A 15,096-nucleotide genomic window follows, 5' to 3' on the forward strand; every position below is an offset into this window, starting at 1 on the left:
TATGGCGGTACCGCCTTCTACGAGTACCACCGGTCTTTCTCTGCCAAAGCGGCAGCGGCTTTCCTCCAGCACCAGCATGTCACCAACTGGGCTGTGTTGGACATGGAGATTTTTTGCAGGCACTTCGCCGGGCAAAAATCCCCAGCCTGTGCCGGTTGCCAATCAGTCCTCCATGCTTCTGATTGGTGCCCCCATGTCGCCAACCCATCTCCTGCCAGGCCAACGTCCAGCTCAGGGGCGCAGAAACCCAATCCCACCACGGACAAACTCGGCCGTCCCATCACCTTCTTAGGGAAGAATCAGCTATGCAATAACTTCAACTTGGGTTCTTGCAGTTATGATAAATGCAAGGCTTTGCACATCTGCACCATCTGTTTCAGGGCCCATCCTCAGTCCTCCTGTTCCCAACGCACGGCTAAACGCTCATGACTAGGCGGGGTCAACGTTGACCTGTTACTCTCCCTTCTCCAACTACATCATGACCCCAGTTTTGTCCAGTTTCTCTCACAGGGGTTCTCGGAGGGTTTCCATACCGGGCTAGTCACCCTTCCGCAGGTCACTCATGAGTGCCCCAACCTCCTCTCCTCTCTGACGGATCCCGGGGCGGTGGACGCTCTGCTGGAGGCAGAGTTACAGAAGGGCTTTATGATCGGTCCTTTTGCAGAATCCCCTTTCCCTCTGTACCGGGTCAGCCCCATAGGTCTGGTGTCCAAAAAATCGTCCAATAAAAAAAGATTAATTTATGACTTGTCTGCTCCTCATGCATCCAGCACCCCCAGCCTGAATTCCCTGGTCCCGTCGGACGAGTTCTCTATGCAGTACTCGTCCCTGGACGAGGCCGTGGAGCTCATTTTACAGGTCGGGGCAGGAGCTTGGTTGTCAAAAGCGGACATTGCTGATGCCTTCAAGTTGCTGCCCATCCTGCCTCATCTGTGGAAGTTCTACGGCCTCAAATGGAGGGCAAAATATTACTTTGCCACCCGCTTGACGTTCGGGTCAAAGAGCAGTCCCTGGCTCTTTGACCAGTTCGCCCAAGCGCTACATTGGCTCTTGGTCAATCATGCCCACTGTCCGAGGGTCATCCATTATCTGGATGACTTCTTGCTCATCGAGCAGGCCGAACATGCCCCGGACAGGTTGGACAGCCTCCTCAGCCTGTTCAGCCGCCTCAATGTTCCGGTGGCTTCAGCTAAGGTCGAGGGCCCCTCCAGGGTAATCACCTTTCTGGGCATCACCCTGGACACTATCAGAATGGAGGCCAGCCTCCCCCTGGACAAATTAAACAGGTTAAAGGACTCCGTGGCCAGGCTCGTGGGCACCCGCACGGTGTCAAAGTTGGAACTCCAGTCTTTATTGGGGTCTTTCAACTTTGCCGCCAGGATCATGCCCCAGGGCAGGTCTTTTACTGCCGGCCTACTCAGACTCCTCCCAGCAGCCTCAGATCAGCATGCGCTCATCCACCTCGGGCGTGACGCGCTGGCGGACCTGGCCATGTGGTCCTTGTTTTTGTCCAGCTGGAATGGCATCTCCCTCTTCGTTCCTCAGTGGAATGAAGCCTCTCCCTTGGTATTCTCCGATGCTGCTGCTTCCCTCGGTTTCGGGGCCATCTGCGGGGATCAATGGTTTGCAGGTCCTTGGCCCACGCAGGTCTCCTCAGACCAGGAGGCCGCCAGGTCTTCCCCCCTGCTCGAGGTCTACCCCATCGTCGCAGCCGCCTTCGTCTGGGGTCAGTCATGGAGTAACAAGCCAGTGTGCTTCATGACTGACAACCAGGCGGTTGTTGACATCCTCGCCAGGGGTAGGTCCAGCTCCCCCAAGGTCATGCGTCTGGTTCGCAGGCTCACCTGGCTGTCCCTGCAAAACAACTTCCGCATCATTTGCAGGCACATAGAGGGCAGGAAAAATACCGCAGCTGATGCTCTGTCCCGTTTCAACTTTAATTTGTTTTTCCAGGTCATGCCAGGAGCTCGGAGAGTCGGGATCAACCCTCCGGGGTTCGAAGCCCTGATCATGGACTAGAGGAGTACGTTTCCGCAGCCCACGGTCTCATCCGCGAGTCTCTCTCGGCTAACTCTGCCCGGAACTATTTAACAGGGTGGAACACCTTCAGGCGGTTTGCCCACCTTCACCCCAGGGGGGACAGGGACAGAGTCTCCTTCGTCCTGGCTTTCCTGGCATACTGCCACAAGGAGCTCCATCTGTCCCACAATACCATCAGACTTTATTTAGCGGGCATCCAGCACCACCACATGATCAGTCACCCTAGTCATTCCTCCTTCTTTTCCTCCCAGGCGGTCAAAGCAGTTTTGAGAGGCATTCAGAAGCTCTCTTCCCCTGCCCTTCCCTCCAGACAACCAGTCACAGGGGAATTATTCCAAAAAATTTCAGTCGCCCTAGATGGTAATCCCTTTGGCCCTTTCAGAAGTTCGATCCTCAAAGCCGCTCTCTACCTCAGCTTCTATGGGTTTCTCAGGCCGGGGGAATTCTGCTGCACCTCAGCCCGGAATCCAGGGCCGGTTATCAGCCAGCTCCTCCATAGTTTAGACCACTTCACCTTCTCTCTTCCTTCCTCCAAAACCTCCCAAGTCGGTCCACCGGTACAGATCGAATACTTTAAGTCATTCAATCCTTGGTGCCCAGTGTCCGTGTTCAATCAGCTGCTCTCCACTCTCCATGACAGAACTCCCGATAGCCCCCTACTGCCTTTTCCCGTACGGTCACTGACGTCCGCGCAGTTCATCAGACACATCCGTTCCATAGCTTCGGGTCTGGGGTTCCACGCTGCTTCCATTTCCGGACACTCCTTCAGGATCGGGGCCGCATCGGCAGCCTCCAAACATGGCGTCCCCGCTCACGTCATACGGAAGATGGGACGATGGCAATCTTCCTGTTTTTCCCGCTACATCCCTCATCCACGGGTCGAGATTGCCAAAGCCTTTTCCAGTCTGGTTTTGTAAGCTACAAATAATAAACTGCCTAAAATTCATGTTTTGCCCCCTTTTTTGGCTACCCGCGTCACGTGGCTAAAGGCACACCACTAGCCAAGGTTAGGTTCTACCGTGTCCAGTACACATCCTCTTCCCAACACTTTCCCCGGAGCCTTGACCACAAGTATAGCAGGCTGGATTCCCAGCCTGCATTTGTGGGAGGGGCATAGGGTATTTAGCCGGCTCACGCCCTCCCTCTGGTGTCGGCATCGCCAGTGCCCCACCCGACCCTCCCTATTTTCCAGCTTCACTCAGCTCAGACTCCCTGGGTTAGCCCCCTTTTTTGGCTACCCGCGTCACGTGGCTAAAGGCACACCACTAGCCAAGGTTAGGTTCTACCGTGTCCAGTACACATCCTCTTCCCAACACTTTCCCCGGAGCCTTGACCACAAATATATTCAGATAACATAAGATAGGGTAAGATAACATATATATTCAGTAGGTGTTTTATATTGAAGACTTAGATCGCCCCAACTACAGGCAACCACATATGATATCGCCATATCAGCATACAGTCTATATAGTTATCAGCATACATATATCAGCATACAGTTTATATAGTTATTACATGCTCAATGCATATAAAAAAAGGTTCAGAAGTGCATATTTGCAATTATATAAGTGAAATATCAAGTACAAATATAGTGAATACAACAATTCAGCATAAAGTGTCCTGTGCATATATATCCTATATGATATCGTGTATAAATCATCAAATTTTATTTGATATAATATCGTGTATATATCATCAAGTTATATTTGATATATATCGTTCAGTGCAATAATATTATTATAATCGTATTGAAGTGATATGTGTCAGTGTGGTGTATCTTAGGTACATTTATCTATTATTATTAGTACTACTAAATAAAGTGTCATGTGCTAGTGGCAGTCTAAAAACATGTACATATCTAATTTATATATAGAGTGTACATAACCAGTTAATATATAAGGTGTCCTGTGCATGCATATCAATCAGTTCATTATTATTTTCAATATAGATTTCATATAGTAAAGTAATACCTCAAATAATTTAATATGTTTGTTGGATGTCCAATTTTTCCTATTTTCTATATACATTATTACATTCATATACACATATATATACATGTACACATATATGTCCTTCTTATCTATTTATCTTTTTTTCTCTTTTTTTCTTTTTTTCTCTTTTTCCCCCCTTCTCCTCTTCTTCTTTCCAGGTTACTCCAGTGGACCCACATCACGACTACGGCCATCGATCACTCCAATATAAGCAGGTAAGTTCTACAATCATTACAATAAAATAGTGTTAAAATATTACTATATCTAAACTTAAACATTTAAAACTTATCTAAACCTCCTACAATTATAGGAAGGAACTGAATCCAAGGGTTTCATTTAATCCCCTAGGTGCCATGGTGCCCAATCTGAAAATCCATTTGCTCTCTATTTGAGCTAACCTTTTATTGAGGTCTCCCCCCCGTATTCCCATATGTACCTGGTCTATACCTGTGAATTTTAGCAATTTTTCATCGCTTTGGTGATATAATTTAAAATGTTTGGGTATTGTTTTTAAGTTGGTCAAATCTTCTTCCTCCTTACTCTTCTCTATGTCCCTTATGTGCTCCCTGATGCGTACTCTCAGTTCTCTGGATGTTAGCCCTATATATATTTTATTACAGGGACATTTGGCATGATATATCACCCCTTTTGAGGAGCAAGATATGTATTCTCTGATTTTATATCTTTTACTGTGGTTTAGGCCAGTAAATTCAGTGGTTTTAATCATATTTTTGCATGCTTTGCATGTCCCACATGGGAAGGACCCTTTTAGTCTATCGTTGTTGTCACTGCCAGTTTTATTTATATAGTGGCTATGCACCAATAAATCTTTAAAATTCCTAGCTCTCTTGGCTGTAATAAGGGGTTCTTTTGAAATACATTTATTGAGCACCACATCTGTTTGTAAAATGTTCCAGTGTCTTTTTAGAATGTCCTTTATTTGCCACCATTGACTGTTGTATTCAGTCAAAAATCTGGTGTCAAATGATAGATCATCTGTTTTGATCACATTGGGGCATAACAGTTGTTCTCGAGTTTTTTTCTTTATTTTGCCCACTCCTCTATTTATTTGCCTGTTGCTATATCCCCTAGCTTTAAATCTCTCCATCATTTCTCGACTTCGTTCCTTGTGCTTACCCTCACTGGAACAGATCCTTTTAATTCTTGCAAATTGCCCAGTGGGTATTCCATTAATGGTGGCTTTAAGGTGGGATGATTCGGCATGTAATAATGAGTTGACCGCGGTTTCTTTTCTATGAACATCGGTTTCCAAGATGCCTTCCTCATTAATCCGTATCTTTAAGTCTAGAAAAGTGACCTCTTTTCCCATCTGGAAGGTTAGGAATATATTACGATCATTGTTGTTAAGAATATTGATCATCTTTTTGAGTTCGTCTTGGGTACCCTCCCATAGAAAAAAGACGTCATCAATAAAGCGCATCCAATTGTGCACCTTATTGATGTGGGGTATCATATCATTCATAAATATTTCCCTCTCCCAGGCTCCTAAAAAGAGGTTGGCATATGATGGGGCACATGTCGCCCCCATCGCCACACCTTGTATTTGCAAGAAAAAATCGTCATTAAAAAGGAAAAAATTATGATCCAAAATAAATTTCAGTAAGGTGAGGATAAGCTCATTGAATTCCCCTTCCATGTTATTACCTTTAAGGTATTCTGCCACTGCTTTTAAGCCATCTTCGTGCTTTATATTAGAATACAGCGCTTCCACATCCGCTGTAACTAAAATCATGTTTTCTTCCACTTGCATGTTGTTAAGTCTGTTTAATGCTGCCGTGGTGTCCTGTATATAGGATGGCAAAGTGTTAACCAACATTTTGAGGTGATAGTCAATAAATTGACCAATTTTCTCACACAGCCCTCCATTACCTGATATTATAGGTCGACCAGGCGGATCTGTGGTATTTTTATGCACCTTCGGTGTCATATAGAATGTTGGTACTCTAGGAGATGGTATTGTCAGCAGAGGCTTTATTTTCGATGGGATGATCTGTCTTTCTTCTGCTCCATCCAGTATATCATTCAACTTTTTCTGAAAGGTGAGGAGGGGGTTACAGTCTAATTTACGATAACATTTTTTGTCTCTCAGTATTTTGTAGGCCTGTCTCATGTACATATCTTCTGGCCAAACAACTACATTGCCCCCTTTGTCCGCCTGTTTAAATAGCACTCCTTTTAAATCTCTTAGTGCATCTAATGCACCTTTTTCTTTTAGGCTTAGGTTTTCTACTCTTTTTTTACTTTGGCTATTAAGGGCGGTAAAGTCTTCACTAACCAATTTTACAAAAATGTCAATGGCTGGGCATAGTTGTAAAGGAGGGAAGTTCGTGGACTTTTTATGTAGCTGTTTGGGGATCACACTTACCTTTGTTTGTTCTTCATTTTCATTCATTAAGTCCTCTAGGATTTTTAATGCTTTAATTTCTTCTTCTGAGTTAAGGCCATCATAGTTGTTTCTTTTATTGTTATGTAATTTTTTGAGGAGTAATTTTCTTGCAAATAAGTGTAGGTCTTTAGTCACTGTAAAAAGATCAAAATTGTTTGCTGGTGAGAAACTTAAACCTCTATTGAGTAGGTTAATTTGATCCTCCGTTAATTCTATTGATGAGAGATTAATTACCTGGGGGGTATCATCTTTCCCCTTTTTGCTCTTATTTTCTATTTTCTCATCCATTTTTCGTTTCCCTCCCGCATTTGGCAGCCAATTTTTTTGTTGTTGGGCTCTCGTAGATCTTTGCATTTGTCTATGGCTACTATCTTCATTTAGTTCAGAGATCTCTGAACTGGTGGAGGCAAAAGAGGAGGTTCTTACTCTGGTGTCTTGAAGATTTTTTTGCCATTTATATACTTTTTTGTTGTTATAATCTCCTATATCTCTCTGAAATTTCTTTGTTTTTTGATCTATAATTTCTTTTTCCCATACTAAAAATGCCTTTCCTATTTCTTCTTCAAAGTTTGATTTCCGGACAGCTTCTAGATTGTCTTCTATCTGTATTTGCAGCATATTTAGTTCTTTCTCTATTTTTACTAACTTTCTACTATTTGCCTCCATGATTAAATCAATCATTTCCATCGAACATCTATTTATTGCACTTTCCCATTTTTCACTTAACTCTTCATCATCCAGGCCAAAGCCTGGGAATTTTTGTATTCTTAGACCTCTTGGTATAATCCTTTTATCTTTATATTTCTCTAGAGTGGTGCGGTTCCACCAGATTTTCATTTTGATATGGCATAGATTTTTGTACATTTTCATCTGTTCCTTCACTTGTATTGTAGTTTCATTAAAAATTCTGTTGGTCTCTATTTTAAAAATGTCATTGACTTGAGTGAGCCAGACTGTTTCTCTGGCTCCCAAATTCATGACTGCAGTCAATCTCTGATCTGTGAAATAGGCACAGGGTAATTATATGATTCAACTAGATCGACACAGCCTGTTATATAACAGGGATGTACCACCTAAATATATATCGACATAATGAGGACCGGTACTATGTAGTATCCATTAAATAATTTCTTTATTATTAAAATGACATAAAAGACATAAACCAATACATAAATTAGAGACCATTCAGAGTGCCAACAGAGGCAGTCCACATGTAAATCACTATACCAACAGCAGATAGTAGCTATACCATCCAGCTGTATTGCTCAGGAAGGGCTATGTGTCAACCGTCAGGTCAGCATAAAATATCCAAGCTGGCTCTGGCAGTATGTGCAGCTCCCTAACTCCAAAGACACATACAGCTGGGGTATAGACAGGGTGTAAACAGTGTGGTTATATTGAGGCAGACATCTAATACAATGTATCACAAATACTATTATGGATGTAGTCAGGCCGATCAACGTCTCATCTCTTACCCTATATCCAGTGTGGTATAAGTGTGGGCTAGCTTCGTTTGGCGTGCTCCTCGACGCACGTTTCGCCTTTAATGCTTCATCAGGAGGGGCTAGTTTTTTAATGAATCCTGAGGTCTTTTAATATGGTACTTGACCAATGGCGCAGTCGCTCTAGTGTCACGTGACTCCACTGACGTAAACTTCTTTTCCGGCGCGGCATGCGATGGCTGGATTGGGAAGTATAATGGGGCTTCCGCCCTTCCGTCTGCGCGACTCAAGGCGAGGGCAGAAAGCGTCTGACGTCACCCGAATCTCGCCTGACGGGACGGCGAAAGCCCTCCCATCTGCAATCCATGACGCGCACTGAAGTATAGGTCTGGGTTTCCCATATACATGTATATATATAGAAGAAAAAGGGTAACATATATATTCAGATAACATAAGATAGGGTAAGATAACATATATATTCAGTAGGTGTTTTATATTGAAGACTTAGATCGCCCCAACTACAGGCAACCACATATGATATCGCCATATCAGCATACAGTCTATATAGTTATCAGCATACATATATCAGCATACAGTTTATATAGTTATTACATGCACTCTGAATGGTCTCTAATTTATGTATTGGTTTATGTCTTTTATGTCATTTTAATAATAAAGAAATTATTTAATGGATACTACATAGTACCGGTCCTCATTATGTCGATATATATTTAGGTGGTACATCCCTGTTATATAACAGGCTGTGTCGATCTAGTTGAATCATATAATTACCCTGTGCCTATTTCACAGATCAGAGATTGACTGCAGTCATGAATTTGGGAGCCAGAGAAACAGTCTGGCTCACTCAAGTCAATGACATTTTTAAAATAGAGACCAACAGAATTTTTAATGAAACTACAATACAAGTGAAGGAACAGATGAAAATGTACAAAAATCTATGCCATATCAAAATGAAAATCTGGTGGAACCGCACCACTCTAGAGAAATATAAAGATAAAAGGATTATACCAAGAGGTCTAAGAATACAAAAATTCCCAGGCTTTGGCCTGGATGATGAAGAGTTAAGTGAAAAATGGGAAAGTGCAATAAATAGATGTTCGATGGAAATGATTGATTTAATCATGGAGGCAAATAGTAGAAAGTTAGTAAAAATAGAGAAAGAACTAAATATGCTGCAAATACAGATAGAAGACAATCTAGAAGCTGTCCGGAAATCAAACTTTGAAGAAGAAATAGGAAAGGCATTTTTAGTATGGGAAAAAGAAATTATAGATCAAAAAACAAAGAAATTTCAGAGAGATATAGGAGATTATAACAACAAAAAAGTATATAAATGGCAAAAAAATCTTCAAGACACCAGAGTAAGAACCTCCTCTTTTGCCTCCACCAGTTCAGAGATCTCTGAACTAAATGAAGATAGTAGCCATAGACAAATGCAAAGATCTACGAGAGCCCAACAACAAAAAAATTGGCTGCCAAATGCGGGAGGGAAACGAAAAATGGATGAGAAAATAGAAAATAAGAGCAAAAAGGGGAAAGATGATACCCCCCAGGTAATTAATCTCTCATCAATAGAATTAACGGAGGATCAAATTAACCTACTCAATAGAGGTTTAAGTTTCTCACCAGCAAACAATTTTGATCTTTTTACAGTGACTAAAGACCTACACTTATTTGCAAGAAAATTACTCCTCAAAAAATTACATAACAATAAAAGAAACAACTATGATGGCCTTAACTCAGAAGAAGAAATTAAAGCATTAAAAATCCTAGAGGACTTAATGAATGAAAATGAAGAACAAACAAAGGTAAGTGTGATCCCCAAACAGCTACATAAAAAGTCCACGAACTTCCCTCCTTTACAACTATGCCCAGCCATTGACATTTTTGTAAAATTGGTTAGTGAAGACTTTACCGCCCTTAATAGCCAAAGTAAAAAAAGAGTAGAAAACCTAAGCCTAAAAGAAAAAGGTGCATTAGATGCACTAAGAGATTTAAAAGGAGTGCTATTTAAACAGGCGGACAAAGGGGGCAATGTAGTTGTTTGGCCAGAAGATATGTACATGAGACAGGCCTACAAAATACTGAGAGACAAAAAATGTTATCGTAAATTAGACTGTAACCCCCTCCTCACCTTTCAGAAAAAGTTGAATGATATACTGGATGGAGCAGAAGAAAGACAGATCATCCCATCGAAAATAAAGCCTCTGCTGACAATACCATCTCCTAGAGTACCAACATTCTATATGACACCGAAGGTGCATAAAAATACCACAGATCCGCCTGGTCGACCTATAATATCAGGTAATGGAGGGCTGTGTGAGAAAATTGGTCAATTTATTGACTATCACCTCAAAATGTTGGTTAACACTTTGCCATCCTATATACAGGACACCACGGCAGCATTAAACAGACTTAACAACATGCAAGTGGAAGAAAACATGATTTTAGTTACAGCGGATGTGGAAGCGCTGTATTCTAATATAAAGCACGAAGATGGCTTAAAAGCAGTGGCAGAATACCTTAAAGGTAATAACATGGAAGGGGAATTCAATGAGCTTATCCTCACCTTACTGAAATTTATTTTGGATCATAATTTTTTCCTTTTTAATGACGATTTTTTCTTGCAAATACAAGGTGTGGCGATGGGGGCGACATGTGCCCCATCATATGCCAACCTCTTTTTAGGAGCCTGGGAGAGGGAAATATTTATGAATGATATGATACCCCACATCAATAAGGTGCACAATTGGATGCGCTTTATTGATGACGTCTTTTTTCTATGGGAGGGTACCCAAGACGAACTCAAAAAGATGATCAATATTCTTAACAACAACGATCGTAATATATTCCTAACCTTCCAGATGGGAAAAGAGGTCACTTTTCTAGACTTAAAGATACGGATTAATGAGGAAGGCATCTTGGAAACCGATGTTCATAGAAAAGAAACCGCGGTCAACTCATTATTACATGCCGAATCATCCCACCTTAAAGCCACCATTAATGGAATACCCACTGGGCAATTTGCAAGAATTAAAAGGATCTGTTCCAGTGAGGGTAAGCACAAGGAACGAAGTCGAGAAATGATGGAGAGATTTAAAGCTAGGGGATATAGCAACAGGCAAATAAATAGAGGAGTGGGCAAAATAAAGAAAAAAACTCGAGAACAACTGTTATGCCCCAATGTGATCAAAACAGATGATCTATCATTTGACACCAGATTTTTGACTGAATACAACAGTCAATGGTGGCAAATAAAGGACATTCTAAAAAGACACTGGAACATTTTACAAACAGATGTGGTGCTCAATAAATGTATTTCAAAAGAACCCCTTATTACAGCCAAGAGAGCTAGGAATTTTAAAGATTTATTGGTGCATAGCCACTATATAAATAAAACTGGCAGTGACAACAACGATAGACTAAAAGGGTCCTTCCCATGTGGGACATGCAAAGCATGCAAAAATATGATTAAAACCACTGAATTTACTGGCCTAAACCACAGTAAAAGATATAAAATCAGAGAATACATATCTTGCTCCTCAAAAGGGGTGATATATCATGCCAAATGTCCCTGTAATAAAATATATATAGGGCTAACATCCAGAGAACTGAGAGTACGCATCAGGGAGCACATAAGGGACATAGAGAAGAGTAAGGAGGAAGAAGATTTGACCAACTTAAAAACAATACCCAAACATTTTAAATTATATCACCAAAGCGATGAAAAATTGCTAAAATTCACAGGTATAGACCAGGTACATATGGGAATACGGGGGGGAGACCTCAATAAAAGGTTAGCTCAAATAGAGAGCAAATGGATTTTCAGATTGGGCACCATGGCACCTAGGGGATTAAATGAAACCCTTGGATTCAGTTCCTTCCTATAATTGTAGGAGGTTTAGATAAGTTTTAAATGTTTAAGTTTAGATATAGTAATATTTTAACACTATTTTATTGTAATGATTGTAGAACTTACCTGCTTATATTGGAGTGATCGATGGCCGTAGTCGTGATGTGGGTCCACTGGAGTAACCTGGAAAGAAGAAGAGGAGAAGGGGGGAAAAAGAGAAAAAAAGAAAAAAAGAGAAAAAAAGATAAATAGATAAGAAGGACATATATGTGTACATGTATATATATGTGTATATGAATGTAATAATGTATATAGAAAATAGGAAAAATTGGACATCCAACAAACATATTAAATTATTTGAGGTATTACTTTACTATATGAAATCTATATTGAAAATAATAATGAACTGATTGATATGCATGCACAGGACACCTTATATATTAACTGGTTATGTACACTCTATATATAAATTAGATATGTACATGTTTTTAGACTGCCACTAGCACATGACACTTTATTTAGTAGTACTAATAATAATAGATAAATGTACCTAAGATACACCACACTGACACATATCACTTCAATACGATTATAATAATATTATTGCACGGAACGATATATATCAAATATAACTTGATGATATATACACGATATTATATCAAATAAAATTTGATGATTTATACACGATATCATATAGGATATATATGCACAGGACACTTTATGCTGAATTGTTGTATTCACTATATTTGTACTTGATATTTCACTTATATAATTGCAAATATGCACTTCTGAACCTTTTTTTATATGCATTGAGCATGTAATAACTATATAAACTGTATGCTGATATATGTATGCTGATAACTATATAGACTGTATGCTGATATGGCGATATCATATGTGGTTGCCTGTAGTTGGGGCGATCTAAGTCTTCAATATAAAACACCTACTGAATATATATGTTATCTTACCCTATCTTATGTTATCTGAATATATATGTTACCCTTTTTCTTCTATATATATACATGTATATGGGAAACCCAGACCTATACTTCAGTGCGCGTCATGGATTGCAGATGGGAGGGCTTTCGCCGTCCCGTCAGGCGAGATTCGGGTGACGTCAGACGCTTTCTGCCCTCGCCTTGAGTCGCGCAGACGGAAGGGCGGAAGCCCCATTATACTTCCCAATCCAGCCATCGCATGCCGCGCCGGAAAAGAAGTTTACGTCAGTGGAGTCACGTGACACTAGAGCGACTGCGCCATTGGTCAAGTACCATATTAAAAGACCTCAGGATTCATTAAAAAACTAGCCCCTCCTGATGAAGCATTAAAGGCGAAACGTGCGTCGAGGAGCACGCCAAACGAAGCTAGCCCACACTTATACCACACTGGATATAGGGTAAGAGATGAGACGTTGATCGGCCTGACTACATCCATAATAGTATTTGTGATACATTGTATTAGATGTCTGCCTCAATATAACCACACTGTTTACACCCTGTCTATACCCCAGCTGTATGTGTCTTTGGAGTTAGGGAGCTGCACATACTGCCAGAGCCAGCTTGGATATTTTATGCTGACCTGACGGTTGACACATAGCCCTTCCTGAGCAATACAGCTGGATGGTATAGCTACTATCTGCTGTTGGTATAGTGATTTACATGTGGACTGCCTCTGTTGGCACTCTGAATGGTCTCTAATTTATGTATTGGTTTATGTCTTTTATGTCATTTTAATAATAAAGAAATTATTTAATGGATACTACATAGTACCGGTCCTCATTATGTCGATATATATTTAGGTGGTACATCCCTGTTATATAACAGGCTGTGTCGATCTAGTTGAATCATATCAGTATAATACACTGTACTTCACTAGAAATCCTAGAAAAGATCAGAGGATTGCATGTCAGAGTCCCCTTGTGGGACTAATAAGTGATAAAAAATAATTAAATAATGTTTTAGTAAAAAAAATCTCCAAACTAAAAAGTACACCAATTTCCTTAGAAAAAAAATGCTTTTCAATGAAAAAACTGCAAAAATAAAATCCCTCACACGTACTGTATTTGGTATTGCCGCATCCAATACAATACAGGGAGTGCAGAATTATTAGGCAAGTTGTATTTTTGAGGATTAATTTTATTATTGAACAACAACCATGTTCTCAATGAACCCAAAAAACTCATTAATATCAAAGCTGAATATTTTTGGAAGTAGTTTTTAGTTTGTTTTTAGTTTTAGCTATTTTAGGGGGATATCTGTGTGTGCAGGTGACTATTACTGTGCATAATTATTAGGCAACTTAACAAAAAACAAATATATACCCATTTCAATTATTTATTTTTACCAGTGAAACCAATATAACATCTCAACATTCACAAATATACATTTCTGACATTCAAAAACAAAACAAAAACAAATCAGTGACCAATATAGCCACCTTTCTTTGCAAGGACACTCAAAAGCCTGCCATCCATGGATTCTGTCAGTGTTTTGATCTGTTCACCATCAACATTGCGTGCAGCAGCAACCACAGCCTCCCAGACACTGTTCAGAGAGGTGTACTGTTTTCCCTCCTTGTAAATCTCACATTTGATGATGAACCACAGGTTCTCAATGGGGTTCAGATCAGGTGAACAAGGAGGCCATGTCATTAGATTTTCTTCTTTTATACCCTTTCTTGCCAGCCACGCTGTGGAGTACTTGGACGCGTGTGATGGAGCATTGTCCTGCATGAAAATCATGTTTTTCTTGAAGGATGCAGACTTCTTCCTGTACCACTGCTTGAAGAAGGTGTCTTCCAGAAACTGGCAGTAGGACTGGAAGTTGAGCTTGACTCCATCCTCAACCCGAAAAGGCCCCACAAGCTCATCTTTGATGATACCAGCCCAAACCAGTACTCCACCTCCACCTTGCTGGCGTCTGAGTCGGACTGGAGCTCTCTGCCCTTTACCAATCCAGCCACGGGCCCATCCATCTGGCCCATCAAGACTCACTCTCATTTCATCAGTCCATAAAACCTTAGAAAAATCAGTCTTGAGATATTTCTTGGCCCAGTCTTGACGTTTCAGCTTGTGTGTCTTGTTCAGTGGTGGTCGTCTTTCAGCCTTTCTTACCTTGGCCATGTCTCTGAGTATTGCACACCTTGTGCTTTTGGGCACTCCAGTGATGTTGCAGCTCTGAAATATGGCCAAACTGGTGGCAAGTGGCATCTTGGCAGCTGCACGCTTGACTTTTCTCAGTTCATGGGCAGTTATTATGCGCCTTGGTTTTTCCACACGCTTCTTGCGACCCTGTTGACTATTTTGAATGAAACGCTTGATTGTTCGATGATCACGCTTCAGAA

The sequence above is a fragment of the Bufo bufo genome, chromosome 2 (assembly GCF_905171765.1).
Source record: "Bufo bufo chromosome 2, aBufBuf1.1, whole genome shotgun sequence".
Taxonomy (NCBI): domain Eukaryota; kingdom Metazoa; phylum Chordata; class Amphibia; order Anura; family Bufonidae; genus Bufo; species Bufo bufo.